The sequence below is a fragment of the Coregonus lavaretus genome (assembly GCF_964263955.1).
Source record: "Coregonus lavaretus genome assembly, contig: HAP1_SCAFFOLD_9394, whole genome shotgun sequence".
Classification (NCBI taxonomy): Eukaryota; Metazoa; Chordata; class Actinopteri; order Salmoniformes; family Salmonidae; genus Coregonus; species Coregonus lavaretus.
In genome coordinates, this window is record NW_028166274.1 from 1 (window position 1) to 15,519 (window position 15,519).

A 15,519-nucleotide genomic window follows, 5' to 3' on the forward strand; every position below is an offset into this window, starting at 1 on the left:
GAGAGGGGGGGAGGGGAAAATTTCTCTCGTAGTCCGAGAGCATCTGGTCGTCATGGTGGAGGCATAGGGCTAATCATTTCTCTATTCTCCCTCTCTCACCTCTCCATCTCCTCATTTGAATTCCATGCTGTCACAGTCACTTGTCCACTCAAGATTAACATTGTTATCATCTATCGCCAACCAGGTGCCCTTGGAGAGTTCCTCAATGAGCTTGACACCTTGATAAGCTCATTTCCTGGCGATGACTCACCGCTCTTCATCCTTGGCGACTTCAACCTCCCAACATCTGCCTTCGATTCATCCATTTCTTTCCAACTCTCTCTTTCCCCTCCTTGCCTCTTTTCACTTCACCCTTTCCCAATCCCCTCCAGCTCACAAGGCAGGCAATACTCTTGACTTCATCTTTACTAGAGGCTGTTCGCCTACTAATCTCACTGCAACCCCCTCCAGGTCTCCCCTTCACTACTTTGTTACCTTTTCTGGCTCCCTTTCTATGCGCCGTCGCAATCTTCGCTCTCTCTCTCCCACTACTCTCTCCTCTTCTATCATATCATCTCTCCCTTCTGCTAAATCCTTCTCCCTCCTGTCTCCTGATTCTGCCTCTTCGACCCTACTCTCCTCCCTTTCCGCATCCTATGACTCTCACTGCCCCCTTTCCTCCCGGCTGGCTCGGCCCTCCCCTCCTGCTCCGTGGCTGAGTGACTGATTGCGAGCTTACAGAACACGGCTGCGGGCAGCTGAGCGAAAAAGAGTGGAAAAACTAAACTTTTGGAGGACCTATCATCCTTTCACTCCCTCCTCTCTACCTTCTTTTCCTCTGTATCCGGTGCTAAAGCCACTTTCTACCACTCTAAATTTCAAGCTTCTGCCTCTAACCCTAGGAAACTATTTTCCACCTTCTCCTCCCTCCTTAATCCTCCACCACCTCCTCTTTCCTCTCTGCAGACGACTTTGTCAACCACTTTGAAAAGAAGGTTGACGACATCTGCTACTCATTCACTCAGCCTATTGAGTCCACTGGTCTCACTCACACAGAACTACCCTACGCCTCTTTCTATCCCCTCTCTCTCCAGATGACATCCTGCGACTAGTGAGGTATGGCCGCCCGACAACTTGCCCACTCGACCCAATCTCCTCCTCCCTTCTCCAGACCATCTCTGGAGACCATCTCCCATTCCTCACTTCCCTCATCAACTCATCCCTGACCACTGGCTGAGTCCCCTCTGGCCCGAGTCGCTCCCCTCCTCAAGAAACCAACACTCAACTCATCTGACATAAAAAACTACAGACCTGTATACCTTTCTTTTCTTTCCAAAACACGAGCGTTCTGTCTCTGACCAACTCCCTCGTTATCTCTCTCAGAACAATCTTCTTGACCCTAACCAGTCAGGCTTCAAGACGGGTCACTCAATCGAGACTTCTCTTCTCTGTGTCACGGAGGCTCTCCGCACTGCCTTAGCTGACTCTATCTCCTCTGTTCTCATCCTCCTAGATCTATCCACTGCCTTTGACACTGTGAACCATCTGATCCTCTTCTCCACCCTCTCAGGCCTGGGCGTCTCAGGCTCTGCACACTCTTGGATTGCATCCTACCTGGCAGGCCGTTCCTACCAGGTGACGTGGAGAGGATCTGTGTCTGCACCACGTTCTCTCACCACTGGTGTCCCCAAGGGGCTCGTTTCTAGGCCCTCTCCTCTTCTCTCTATACACCAAGTCCCTCGGCTCCGTCATATCCTCACATGGTCTCTCCTATCATTGCTATGCGGACGACACTCAACTACTTTTCTCCTTCCCCCTTCTGACACCCAGGTGGCATCTCTGCGTGCCTGGCAGATATCTCAACTTGGATGTTGGCCCAGCACATCAAGCTCAACCTCGACAAGATGGAGCTGCTCTTCCTCCCGGGGAAGGCCTGCCCGCTCAAAGACCTCTCCATCACGGTTGACAACTCCAAAGTGTCACCCTCCCAAAATGCAAAGAACCTTGGCGTGACCCTGGACAACACCCTGTCATTCTCTGCAAACATCAAAGCAGTGACTCACTTCTGCAGGTTCGTGCTCTACAACATCCGTGGAGTACGACCCTACATCACACAGGAAGCAGCACAGGTCCTAATCCAGCCACTTGTCCTCTCCCGTCTGGACTACTGCAGCTCACTGTTGGCTGGGCTCCCCGCTTGTGTCATCAAACCCCTGCAACTTATCCAGAACGCTGCAGCCCACCTGGTTTTCAACCTTACCAAGTTCTCTCATGTCACCCCGCTCCTCCGCACAGTCCACTGGCTTCCAGTCGAAGCTCGCATCCACTACAAGACCATGGTGCTTACCTACGGAACAGCAAGAGGAACTGCCCCTCCGTACCTTCAGGCTATGCTCAAACCCTACACCCCAACCCAAGCGCTCCGTTCTTCCACCTCAGGTCTCTTGGCCCTCCCACCCCTACGGGAGAGCAGCTCCCGCTCAGCTCAGTCCAAGCTCTTTTCTGTCCTGGCACCCCAATGGTGGAACCACCTTCCCCCTGTAGCTAGCTAGGACAGCCGAGTCCCTGCCCATCTTCTGAACACATCTGAAACCCTACCTCTTCAAACAGTATCTTCAATAATCCTCCTCCTCACCTCAGACCCCCCCCCCCCCCCTCTGATTCTACTGATAGCTATTTTACTGAGGAACAATTGACTTTCTATGCCTGTGGTATGTAGCTTAAGATGACTGCACTAACTGTACGTCACTCTGGATAAGAGAGTCTGCTAAATGACTGTACAAATGTTATTCTTCTGTTATTTGCTCTGTCTCAGGGTAGGTGGTTTTTCCCGTCCCGCGTCCAGTCAGATACAGTATCTTCTCTATACGTCTCTAATTGGTTATACATTTATCTCTACAGCCTTTCCAGGTCCAAGGACACCCAAGGACAATTCTCCTCTCCTCTCACTCCATATCTTCTTCTTCCCTGTATCAGTGTTGTGTTCTCTCTCACCGCTGCTCTCTACTGATACCTATCCTGTTTGTCTTTCAGGTGACTACTCTGTCATGGTAGTCCATTTTCTTCTACAGAGGAAGCTAGGCTACTACCTGATTCAGACGTACATCCCTCTGATTATGGTGGTGGTGCTGTCACAAGTAGCCTTCTGGATCAACAAAGAGTCTGTCCCTGCACGCACTGTGGCTAGTATGATAACAACCCTCTGTCCCTGTGGCTAGTATGATAACAACCCTCTGTCCCTGTGGCTGGTATGATAACAACCCTCTGTCCCTGTGGCTGGTATGATAACAACCCTCTGTCCCTGTGGCTGGTATGATAACAACCCTCTGTCCCAGAGGTGTAGTCCAGGGTATACGCTGGTATACGGCGTATACCTACTTATTTTTCAGTCAGCATTGCGTATACCCACTTCTAAATCCCCCCTGATGCGCATCATTCAGTAATATCTGTGAGTCAGATTGCCTATTTTCTTCCTCGGGGATAGTGAAGCCATGACCCACCCTCCTCTGCCTCTAATTGGCTGGTACTCGCTGCTTTCACTGATTAGATTGGTTAACTTTAGGCATGAGGACTGATGAGCCAATCAGAGGCAGAGTAGGGCGGGTCATGCCGAGGAAAATATCGCTAATACCTCAGGTGCCAGTGAAAAAAAAAAAAAAAAAAACTCAGGTGCCGGTGCCACTTGACTACGATAACGGCAGCAGACCAAACAACGGATGAAGAAAGGACACAAGCGGCGGTGTGCCACCCCAGTTGATGGAAGACATCATTCTGAGGTAAGTTTTAAGGTGGTTTCCAAATGAATCATTATTTTAAACTACTGGCAAATTGCCAGTGACTGCACATTTAGAGGAGAAGAGATGTTGCCGCCAATAGTTAGTGCGAGTCGGCTAACGTTATGAAGCTAGCTACGTAGATTGGGATAATGTGGGGAAACCGGGGCATTGTTGGTTTTCAGTAAGTGTTTAATCAACCCAGTTCATAAGAATTTCATACCAGACTGATGAAACTGATTATCTCAATGTTTATGAAGCTTGTTTATTATTGTAAAGGTCTAAATTATAACGTTAGCCAAGTTACTAAGCCCTAAATTATAACATTAGCCAAGTTACTTAGCCCTAACTAACCTATATGATCTAGTTTAATTGCATAGTAGCTAAGCTGGTAGTTGATTTTTAAGTAAGTTAAAACACAAGAATGGGGACAAATAGTTTAAGATTCAGCCTAAAACAATATTGAGGTCTAATCAGGCTGTCTTATTTTGTATAGGGACAGGTAACCATGAAAAGGAAGGGAGATATTGCAGACTTTTTTGTAAAGAGGCACAAATCAGGCCCAGATCAGGCCCAGGCAGACCCCACCCCTAAAACCAGCAGCCCTGGCAGCTCTCAACCGGGAGCTAGCCAGGCAAGTCAGTGTGAGCATAGAGAAGGATCCAGTCTACCACCACCAGGTCAGAACACACAGGCAGTAAATTGCATCTCCAGTTTATTGAAAAGTGAAGCCTCACACTGTAACAAAAGGTGATTTTGACAGATTAAGCCTCATTTTGAATTTCTGTGTGATGTTATTTATTTTATTGCCCTTCTATTTATTTTGTCTGTATCCATGTTTGTTTTTTACAATGCTACTGTTATATAACATTTTGTGTTAAATTTGTTGTTTTTTTGTTAAATAAACTCTCCCAAGTATTTCACTCACTAATCTCCTGTATGCTTCAGCTTCACTTGCTGAAAATATTTCCACTTGGTTATGCAGATTGTTAATGTAAAGAGGGGGACCCATGTCTTGCTGATGACTATTGTGATCACAGTAGTGTGTGTGTGTGTGTGTGTGTGTGTGTGTAAGTGTGTGAGAGAGAGAGAGACAGGGAGATGCATAATTAGTTTTGTTGTTGTCTGTAGACATCAATAATGACTGGCCAGACCTGTGGAGTGCTAAACAAACAGAAGACTTCAAATCCAAGAACCCCTGGTTGGGATCCAAAAACAAAAAATTGGGTAAGTTTAGGTAGATTGCTAGTTTGGGTAACTTCTGAAACAGTGGGCACAGATAACTTTGTGTGTGTGTGTGTGTGTGTGTGTGTGTGTGTGTGTAAAGGACCATGCACACGTACAGCTGTGGATACAGGAGTAGTTACATTGTTTGTTTATGCTTCGCAGGATGTCTGGTCTGTAGCAGTGTGAACTCCATTGGGATCGACAAGGAGCAAGGACAAGGTGTATCGCTCTCAAGAGAATGGATGAACTTTGAAATTCAAGTGTCTGGCCAGGGAAGTAGAACAACAAGTTTGTCAATCTTGAGAAATAAGGTGAGGAAACATGCGTTGTCCAAGGCCCACACTCAGGCTGTGAAGGTGGCAGAGCAACAGAAAGAAGCTGCCATTGAGAATGCAGTGGAGACTATGACTGAGTCCTACATGAAGGAAACTGAAGCTGTGTTTCGAACAGCCTACCATCTGGCCAAAAAGAACCGACCCTTTTCTGACCATGAGAGCCTCATTGAGCTGCAGGAACTGAATGGTGTAAAAATGGGCTCAATACTTCATTCACGTTACAGTGCAACACAAATAATACAACATGTTGCTAGTGAGATGCAGAGCAAAATCATCAGTAGCATTATAGCATCATCCAGTAAGTTAGCTGTCCTAATTGACGAGGCATCTTCTTTAAGTCACAAAGCTGTCATGACAGTTTCTATTAAAGCATCAATTCAAGAAGAAAGCCCTGAGTTCATATTCCTGGAACTTGTTGAACTGGAAAATCAGAGAGCAGATGGCATATTACAGGCGTTACTCACCTGTTTAACTAATGCTGGCTTTACAGAAGAGTGGCTTCATGAAAACTGGGTAACATTTGTATCTGATGGAGCCAGTGTCATGCTAGGAAAGAAGTCAGGAGTAGCAACCAGACTGACTTTGAGATTCCCAAAGCTTTTTGTATGGCACTGCATGAACCATAGACTTGAACTTGCTGTGTCAGATGCAGTTGATGAGGTAAACTCTGTCAATCACTTTAAAACTTTTATCCAGAAGCTATACTCTCTGTATAGTGTGTCAAACAAAAATGAACGTGAACTTGTTAATGCAGCAGCTGAAGTAGGCTCACAACTTCTTCGCATTGGCAGAATCTTGGATGTACGCTGGGTGGCCAGTAGCTTTCGGACTGTTCGTGCTGTTTGGACATCCCTGGGAGCTCTTGTGCAGCACTTTAAAAATGCTTGCAGTGATGAGATGAGGTCCACCAAAGAGAGGCAGATGTACAGAGGTTTGTTAGACCGTGTTCAAAGTCCAGAATTCATTTGTGACCTTGGCCTCATGTACGACACTCTCCATGAACTAAGTCTCCTGTCACAGGAGCTTCAGTCTCGTTCTATAACGCTCCTCAGAGCAGAGCATCTGCTGAAACGCTCAATCAGAGTGATCCAGTCATTCAAAGAGAGTCCAGGTGAGAAATATAGTGAGGCTTTAGAAGCAAAACAGACTGGGGAGTATCGGTCTATAGCCCTGAAAACAAATGCAAAGCTGAAGTCTATCAATCCAGGCCAGTTCTTACAAAGCCTTGTGAACAATCTGGAGAAACGCTTGTCTTTTGAAGATGAGACCATCATGGACCTCAGCATCCTTGATCAGAGTAAGTGGCCATCAAAGCCCAGCATCCGCCATGGTGAAGAACAAGTTAAGCGACTGTGCAAGCGATTTAACTTGTGCACAGACCAAGCACTGAATGGGATGCGGGACCTACTGGAAGAGCCCAGTAGTGAGCCCAAGGACCTAAAACCACTTATGAACTGTATGAAAACATTCCCTGTCGGTACAGCAGAGTGTGAGAGGAATTTTAGCCTTATGAACAATATAAGCTCAGACAAGAGGGCTGTCCTTCTGATCTCAAACATATCAAACTTGATGATGATTAATATCAACGGCCCACCAACTTCCAAGTTTGATCCTAGAAAATATACAAGGACCTGGTTGAAGAGCCATCGTGCTGCCTCTTCGGTGCGTTCTAGACAGTGCAGTGTGAAAGCTCCTGCAGAAAGCAAATTTGTCTGGAATATACTGTAGTATGAGCAAAGGTCAGAAACCCAGTGCTGGGTTGAGAGAGTATATCACTGTTGATGTGTTGTTAATGCATATATTTTTGTTAATTGTTAACTAAATATTGTTGTAACATATTTTGTTGAATGGTTTACCGGTAAATGAACATGTTCAAAACAAAGCATATAGCAATATGAACAAGGATGCATTGTCACCTTCAGATTTGAAGTATTTTATTTAAATAAATGTGCAAAAAATAATCGAAACACCATTTCCTGTTTGCCTCATGATAAATACATTTTACATTCATCCAGGCTGCTCTTGTGACCAGTAGTAACTACAAACTGCTCCTAATCAAGTCATGATCATTTTATAATAGTGTGCAAGTAGAAATGACATATTTTTGGGTAAACTAAATCATAGTCTTACATGTCACTGTTTCTAAAACAGGGCTTTTTTCTGGACTACTTAAAAAAAAAAAAGGTGAATACTGAGAGTATACCCACTTCTCCAGGGACCACTACACCACTGCTCTGTCCCTGTGGCTAGTATGATAACAACCCTCTGTCCCTGTGGCTGGTATGATAACAACCCTCTGTCCCTGTGGCTGGTATGATAACAACCCTCTGTCCCTGTGGCTGGTATGATAACATCCCTCTGTCCCTGTGGCTAGTATGATAACATCCCTCTGTCCCTTAGTCTCTCTCTGTCTCTCTCTGTCTCTCTCTATCTCTCTCTATCTGTCTCTGTCTGTCTCTGTCTCTCTCTCTGTCTGTCTGTCTCTCTGTCTGTTGCTCTGTCTGTCTGTCGCTCTGTCGCTCTCTCTGTCTGTCTGTTGCTCTGTCTCTCTCGCTCTGCCTCTCTGTCTCTCGCTCTGTCTCTCTCGCTCTGCCTCTCTGTGTCTCTCTCTGTGTCTCTCTCTGTCTCTCTCTCTCTGTCTCTCTCTCCGTGTCTCTCTCTCTGTCTCTCTCTCTGTGTCTCTGTGTCTCTGTGTCTCTCTCTCTCTGTCTCTCTGTCTGTCTCTCTCTCTCTCTCTGTGTCTCTCTCTCTCTGTGTCTCTCTCTGTGTCTCTCTCTCTCTGTGTCTCTCTCTCTCTGTCTGTCTGTCTCTCTCTCTCTGTGTCTCTCTCTCTCTGTGTCTCTCTCTGTGTCTCTCTCTGTGTCTCTGTCTGTGTCTCTCTCTCTCTCCACGTGTAATAAGTGTAGCCTACACTGCTTTTTGAGGTCGGTTTGATTATTAAAAACATATCCTGGTTTTTGGTTTCAATTATGTTCTTAAACATTAAATGCATTATAAAATAATTACATTAAAGTGATTAGAGCTTTTTAATGGAAATTCCAAAGCCAAAAATAGTGAACATTCAATTGCCAAAATATTCCATTGTCTCTGTCAGGTCCACATAGAAAAATAGGATATTACTATGCAATAATAATATATTTTATTTGAGGACTTTATAATTGTTCATTCCTTAAAGTCATCATCTCTGCTCAGGCAGTAGCAGCCAGCCAGCCAGCCAGACAACCATCTAACATTATCTCTGTTCCCCCCCCATACTGTACTGTCTTTAGTCATCCTATTTAGCTAGGCTAGTCTGCCTAAGTATGCTGCAGAGCTGTCTGACTAAATCATTTGACTAGTTTTTCAAAGTAGATAAGGCAGACTTTCAACAACTGTCTCTATCCCACTCTCTCATGCAGCGGCGTATGTGGTCTGTGTGTATCTAACCTAATGTAGCAGGTGTAAACATTTATCCATCTCTGTCTGAGCCTGAAAAGAACATGCACAATTTCACCGTTTTTTAATAACAGAATAATATATTTAATGGTTATGAGGGTACCCCAAGTTACATTCTAAGGATTATGTATGGGGATGCCCAAAATGAGTTATGGGGAGGGCCCAGACCCTATCTTTGGGTACTCACTATTGAATACGTGATCTTTAACCCATCCTATAATTTATCAGGGCATCCCTGAATGAAAATGTGTAATTGGAACCCTGTCTCAAACACAAAGATATGATAGTGTTCTAATTCTGTTTCTATGGTCTCCATCTCCCCCTATCCTAACAACCAACAGGCATCACCACGGTCCTCACCATGACAACCCTCAGCATCAGCGCCCGCCAGTCTCTGCCCAAGGTGGCCTACGCTACAGCCATGGACTGGTTCATCGCCGTGTGTTTCGCCTTCGTGGCGTCCGCGCTCATCGAGTTCGCCGCCGTCAACTACTTTGCTACGCTGGAGGCCAACAGACTGAAGAAGAACGCCAGGCAGAAGAAACTGGAGGTCCTGGCTGAAGCAAGATATGATGAGGAGGAGGATGAGAGTGCTTCATCTGTAAGTTATTTACTGGATGGGATGGGTGGACACACACTCACAAATACACAGACGTGGTTAGGGATTGGTAGCTAGGGGTTTTACAGTATGCAGCTGTAAGTGTAACGAGCAGCATTTACCAAGGCTGGCTCTCCCCATTCAACTATAGAACACCATCACTAAGGCTCTCCCCATTCAACTACAGTACACCATCTCTAAGGCTCTCCCCATTCAACTACAGTACACCATCACTAAAGCTCTCCCCATTCAACTACAGAACACCATCACTAAGGCTCTCCCCATTCAACTACAGTACACCATCACTAAGGCTCTCCCCATTCAACTATAGTACACCATCACTAAGGCTCTCCCCATTCAACTACAGAACACCATCACTAAGGCTCTCCCCATTCAACTACAGTACACCATCTCTAAGGCTCTCCCCATTCAACTATAGAACACCATCTCTAAGGCTCTCCCCATTCAACTACAGTACACCATCACTAAGGCTCTCCCCATTCAACTACAGAACACCATCACTAAGGCTCTCCCCATTCAACTACAGAACACCATCACTAAGGCTCTCCCCATTCAACTATAGAACACCATCACTAAGGCTCTCCCCATTCAACTACAGAACACCATCTCTAAGGCTCTCCCCATTCAACTATAGAACACCATCACTAAGGCTCTCCCCATTCAACTATATAACACCATCACTAAGGCTCTCCCCATTCAACTACAGTACACCATCACTAAGGCTCTCCCCATTCAACTACAGTACACCATCACTAAGGCTCTCCCCATTCAACTATAGAACACCATCACTAAGGCTCTCCCCATTCAACTACAGTACACCATCACTAAGGCTCTCCCCATTCAACTACAGAACACCATCTCTAAGGCTCTCCCCATTCAACTATAGAACACCATCTCTAAGGCTCTCCCCATTCAACTATAGAACACCATCACTAAGGCTCTCCCCATTCAACTACAGTACACCATCACTAAGGCTCTCCCCATTCAACTACAGTACACCATCACTAAGGCTCTCCCCATTCAACTACAGAACACCATCACTAAGGCTCTCCCCATTCAACTACAGTACACCATCACTAAGGCTCTCCCCATTCAACTACAGTACACCATCACTAAGGCTCTCCCCATTCAACTACAGAACACCATCTCTAAGGCTCTCCCCATTCAACTATAGAACACCATCACTAAGGCTCTCCCCATTCAACTACAGTACACCATCACTAAGGCTCTCCCCATTCAACTATAGAACACCATCACTAAGGCTCTCCCCATTCAACTACAGAACACCATCACTAAGGCTCTCCCCATTCAACTACAGAACACCATCACTAAGGCTCTCCCCATTCAACTACAGAACACCATCACTAAGGCTCTCCCCATTCAACATCATAACACCACACATTAAATGGTGATGCACACAGTTGTCATGCTCTCATATCTTTGTGGAGGTAGATAGCTAGCGATATGCTGTATTCTATATGCTATATACTATATGTTATATGCTATATGCTAATCCAGTAAGTCACTGTGCATGGTAGGCTGGCATCCTTCTAGAGTTTGCTCACGTCTTAGTAGTGTTAGGCTCATGGTCAGATGTTTCTACATAGGCTGAGTGGGTGACGTCTTAGTAGTGTTAGGCTCATGGTCAGATGTTTCTACATAGGCTGAGTGAGTGACGTCTTAGTAGTGTTAGGCTCATGGTCAGATGTTTCTACATAGGCTGAGTGAGTGACGTCTTAGTAGTGTTAGGCTCATGGTCAGATGTTTCTAATGAGTGTGAAAATGAACAGAGTACAACTAGGAGCTCAGAGCTGTACTGAAGGTGTGCGCCCCAAATGGCACCCTATTCCCTACATAGTGCACTACTTTTGACCAGAGCCCTATGGGTCCTATGGTCCTGGTTAAAAGTAGTGTACTATGTAGGGTATAGGGTGACATTTGGGACGCAACCCTAGAGTACTGAGCTCCTCCCTGTGTAATCTCCGTCTTCCTATGGGCATTGTACATCCACCCCTAACCCTCCACCCCTCCTCTACGTCCACCCTTAACCCTCCAACCCTCCTCTACGTCCACCCTTAACCCTCCAACCCTCCTCTACGTCCACCCCTTACCCTCCAACCCTAACCCTCCACCCCTCCTCTCTATCCACCCCTAAACCTCCAACCCTCTATGTCCACCCCTAACCCTCCACCCCTCCTCTACGTCCACCTCTAAACCCTCCACCCCAACCCTCCTCTACGTCCACCCCTTACCCTCCAACCCTAACCCTCCACCCCCTCCTCTCTATCCACCCCTAAACCTCCAACCCTCTATGTCCACCCCTAACCCTCCACCCCTAACCCCTCCACCCCTACCTCTCTATCCACCCCTAACCCTCCAACCCTCCTCTACCTCCCCCCTAACCCTCCAACCCTCCCTACCTCCACCCCTAACCCTCCAACCCTCCTCTACTCCACCTCTAACCCTCCACCCCAACCCTCCTCTACGTCCACCCCTTACCCTCCACCCCTAACCCTCCACCCCTCCTCTACGTCCACCTCTAACCCTCCACCCAACCCTCCTCTACGTCCACCTCTAACCCTCCAACCCTCCTCTACCTCCACCCCTAACCCTCCAACCCTCCTCTACGTCCACCCCTAACCCTCCAACCCTACTCTACCTCCACCTCTAACCCTCCACCCCTCCTCTACCTCCACCCCTAACCCTCCAACCCTACTCTACCTCCACCCCTAACCCTCCAACCCTCCTCTACCTCCACCCCTAACCCTCCAACCATACTCTACCTCCACCCCTAACCCTCCAACCCTCCTCTACCTCCACCCCTAACCCTCCAACCCTCCTCTACCTCCACCCCTACCCTCCACCCCTCCTCTACCTCCACCCCTAACCCTCCACCCCTCCTCTATATCTCCACCCTAACCCTCCAACCCTCCTCTACCTCCACCCCTAACCCTCCAACCCTCCTCTACCTCCACCCCTAACCCTCCACCCCTCCTCTACCTCCACCCCTAACCCTCCACCCCTCCTCTACGTCCACCTCTAACCCTCCACCCCAACCCTCCTCTACCTCCACCCCTAACCCTCCACCCCTCCTCTACCTCCACCCTAACCCTCCACCCCTCCTCTACCTCCACCCCTAACCCTCCAACCCTACTCTACCTCCACCCCTAACCCTCCACCCCTACTCTACCTCCACCCCTAACCCTCCACCCCTCCTCTACCTCCACCCCTAACCCTCCACCCCTCCTCTACGTCCACCCCTAACCCTCCACCCTCCTCTACGTCCACCTCTAACCCTCCACCCCTCCTCTACCTCCACCCCTAACCCTCCAACCCTCCTCTACCTCCACCCCTAACCCTCCAACCCTCCTCTACCTCCACCCCTAACCCTCCAACCCTCCTCTACCTCCACCTCTAACCCTCCACCCCCTCCTCTACGTCCACCTCTAACCCTCCACCCCAACCCTCCTCTACCTCCACCCCTAACCCTCCACCCCTCCTCTACGTCCACCCCTAACCCCTCCCACCCCTCCTCTACGTCCACCTCTAACCCTCCAACCCTCCTCTACCTCCACCCCTAACCCTCAACCCTCCTCTACCTCCACCTCTAACCCTCCACCCCTCCTCTACCTCCACCCCTAACCCTCCAACCCTACTCTACCTCCACCCCTAACCCTCCAACCCTCCTCTACCTCCACCCCTAACCCTCCAACCCTACTCTACCTCCACCCCTAACCCTCCAACCCAACCCTACTCTACCTCCACCCCTAACCCTCCACCCCTCCTCTACGTCCACCTCTAACCCTCCAACCCTCCTCTACCTCCACCCCTAACCCTCCAACCCTCCTCTACGTCCACCCCTAACCCTCCAACCCTACTCTACCTCCACCCCTAACCCTCCAACCCTCCTCTACCTCCACCCCTAACCCTCCAACCCCTCCTCTACCTCCACCCCTAACCCTCCACCCCTCCTCTACGTCCACCCCCTAACCCTCCACCCCTCCTCTACCTCCACCCCTAACCCTCCACCCCTCCTCTACGTCCACCTCTAACCCTCCACCCCAACCCTCCTCTACCTCCACCCCTAACCCTCCACCCCTCCTCTACCTCCACCCCTAACCCTCCAACCCTCCTCTACCTCCACCCCTAACCCTCCAACCCTCCTCTACCTCCACCCCTAACCCTCCAACCCTCCTCTACCTCCACCCCTAACCCTCCACCCCTCCTCTACCTCCACCCCTAACCCTCCAACCCTCCTCTACCTCCACCCCTAACCCTCCAACCCTCCTCTACGTCCACCCCTAACCCTCCAACCCTCCTCTACGTCCACCTCTACCCCTCCACCCCAACCCTCCTCTACGTCCACACCCTTACCCTCCAACCCTAACCCTCCACCCCTCCTCTCTATCCACCCCTAAACCTCCAACCCTCTATGTCCACCCCTAACCCTCCACCCCTAACCCTCCACCCCTCCTCTCTATCCACCCCTAAACCTCCACCCTCTATGTCCACCCCTAACCCTCCACCCCTAACCCTCCACCCTCCTCTCTATCCACCCCTAACCCTCCACCCCTAACCCTCCACCCCTCCTCTACCTCCACCCCTAACCCTCCACCATCTCCCCACCCTACTCTGTCCCCCCAGCCCCTGTCAGAGAGTGGGGGCCTGAAGAAGAGGTATAACTCCATAGCCCAGAGTGAGACGGACACTGGCCCTCCAGTGCCCATCTTCCTGCAGCAGGGTTCAGCTGTGCCCCACCATCCCAGCGCTGGCTGGCACTAGCCCCATAGACCAGTACTCCCGCATCATGTTCCCCCTGGCCTTCGCACTCTTCAACCTGTTCTACTGGATCATATACCTGGGCAAGGACACCATGGAACAGGCCAGGTATGAGTTAATAAAGTCTCTACTCTGTTATATTAGGACACCATGGAACAGGCCAGGTATGTTGATGAAAAATTGGTGGCTAAACTTGTAGGATATACAAAGATCATCAAAAATAATTGCATTTTCAGGCCAGAAACATTGTCTATGACCCTCAAACTCAGCCTCTGGACCTCAAAGCCAGTTCCACTACATTTTTTCATTGTTCCCCTCTAGTCAGGGACTGATTTAGACCTGGGACACCAGGTGTGTGCAGTTCATTATCAGGTAGAACAGAAAACCCAGCAGGCTCCTGACCTCGTAGGGTCAGAGTTGAATAGCCCTGGCCTATGACACTAAAATACTACAAGTAGTGAAAAGACTCTGGTGTTTCATTGCAATGAATAACAGATAGGGTGACTTTTAGGTCACAGAACAAAACATTGCCCTTTAATATATGATTTTATGTTAGGACCTTCTCACCGGTGTTACTGTTTAATGTTTAGGACCTTCTCATCGGTGTTACTGTTAAATGTTAGACCAGAGCCCCCCATAGGGTGCCATTTGGGACACGCCCTGAATCAGCTGCATATTGGACCATTCTGAATCTGTATCCACAACACAGACCCACCGCATGTAATTATGCCTTCTCCTCTCTGGTGATGATCTGCAGCAGCGTAACAATTACTACCCACTGTTTTTTGTCAAATACTTTTATCCAGACAGTAAAGACATGAATTATGTCGAGAGAGAGAGAGAGAGAGAGAGAGAGAGAGAGAGAGAGAGAGAGAGAGTGAGAGGGGGAGAGAAAGAGAGAGAGAGAGAGAGAGAGAGAGAGAGAGAGAGAGAGAGAGAGAGAGAGAGAGAGAGAGAGAGAGAGAGAGAGAGAGAGAGAGAGAGAGAGAGAGAGAGAGAGAGAGAGAGAGAGAGAGAGAGAGAGATCATCTGGTCCTGCCACAGTCAACAAGCCTGAGCTAAAAGGAGAGCCCAAGGTCTGTCTTACTGTATCTTAGCAGTATACCAAGGCCCAGCCTAGCCCAAGCATAGCTAATTCATCAGGCCTGCATTCCAGCTGTATCATACACAACCTCATTCTGATGCACTGCATAGCAATGGTTAACCTTGGTCCAGTTGCCAACTACACCCAGCAAGGCCAAATACTTTGCCTGAAGTCCAAGCTTGGCATAGCGTTATCAGCGTCATGGCTAACGTAAGCTAGCCTAAAGCTCACGCCAGCATGGCTAATCCAGCAGACCTGCACACCAAGCGTAGCATGGAGAGGCGGCTA

General features: G+C 48.5%; 1 pseudogene across 1 annotated transcript; it reads left to right on the forward strand.

The window, feature by feature from the left end:
• Positions 1–3,012: 3,012 nt before the first annotated feature.
• Positions 3,013–14,255, forward strand: LOC311114908 (gamma-aminobutyric acid receptor subunit alpha-6-like; annotated as a pseudogene). Its single transcript, XR_014615248.1, has 3 exons — positions 3,013–3,165; positions 9,091–9,350; positions 14,013–14,255. The product of XR_014615248.1 is annotated as a gamma-aminobutyric acid receptor subunit alpha-6-like (transcript).
• The last annotated feature ends 1,264 nt before the right edge of the window (positions 14,256–15,519 follow it).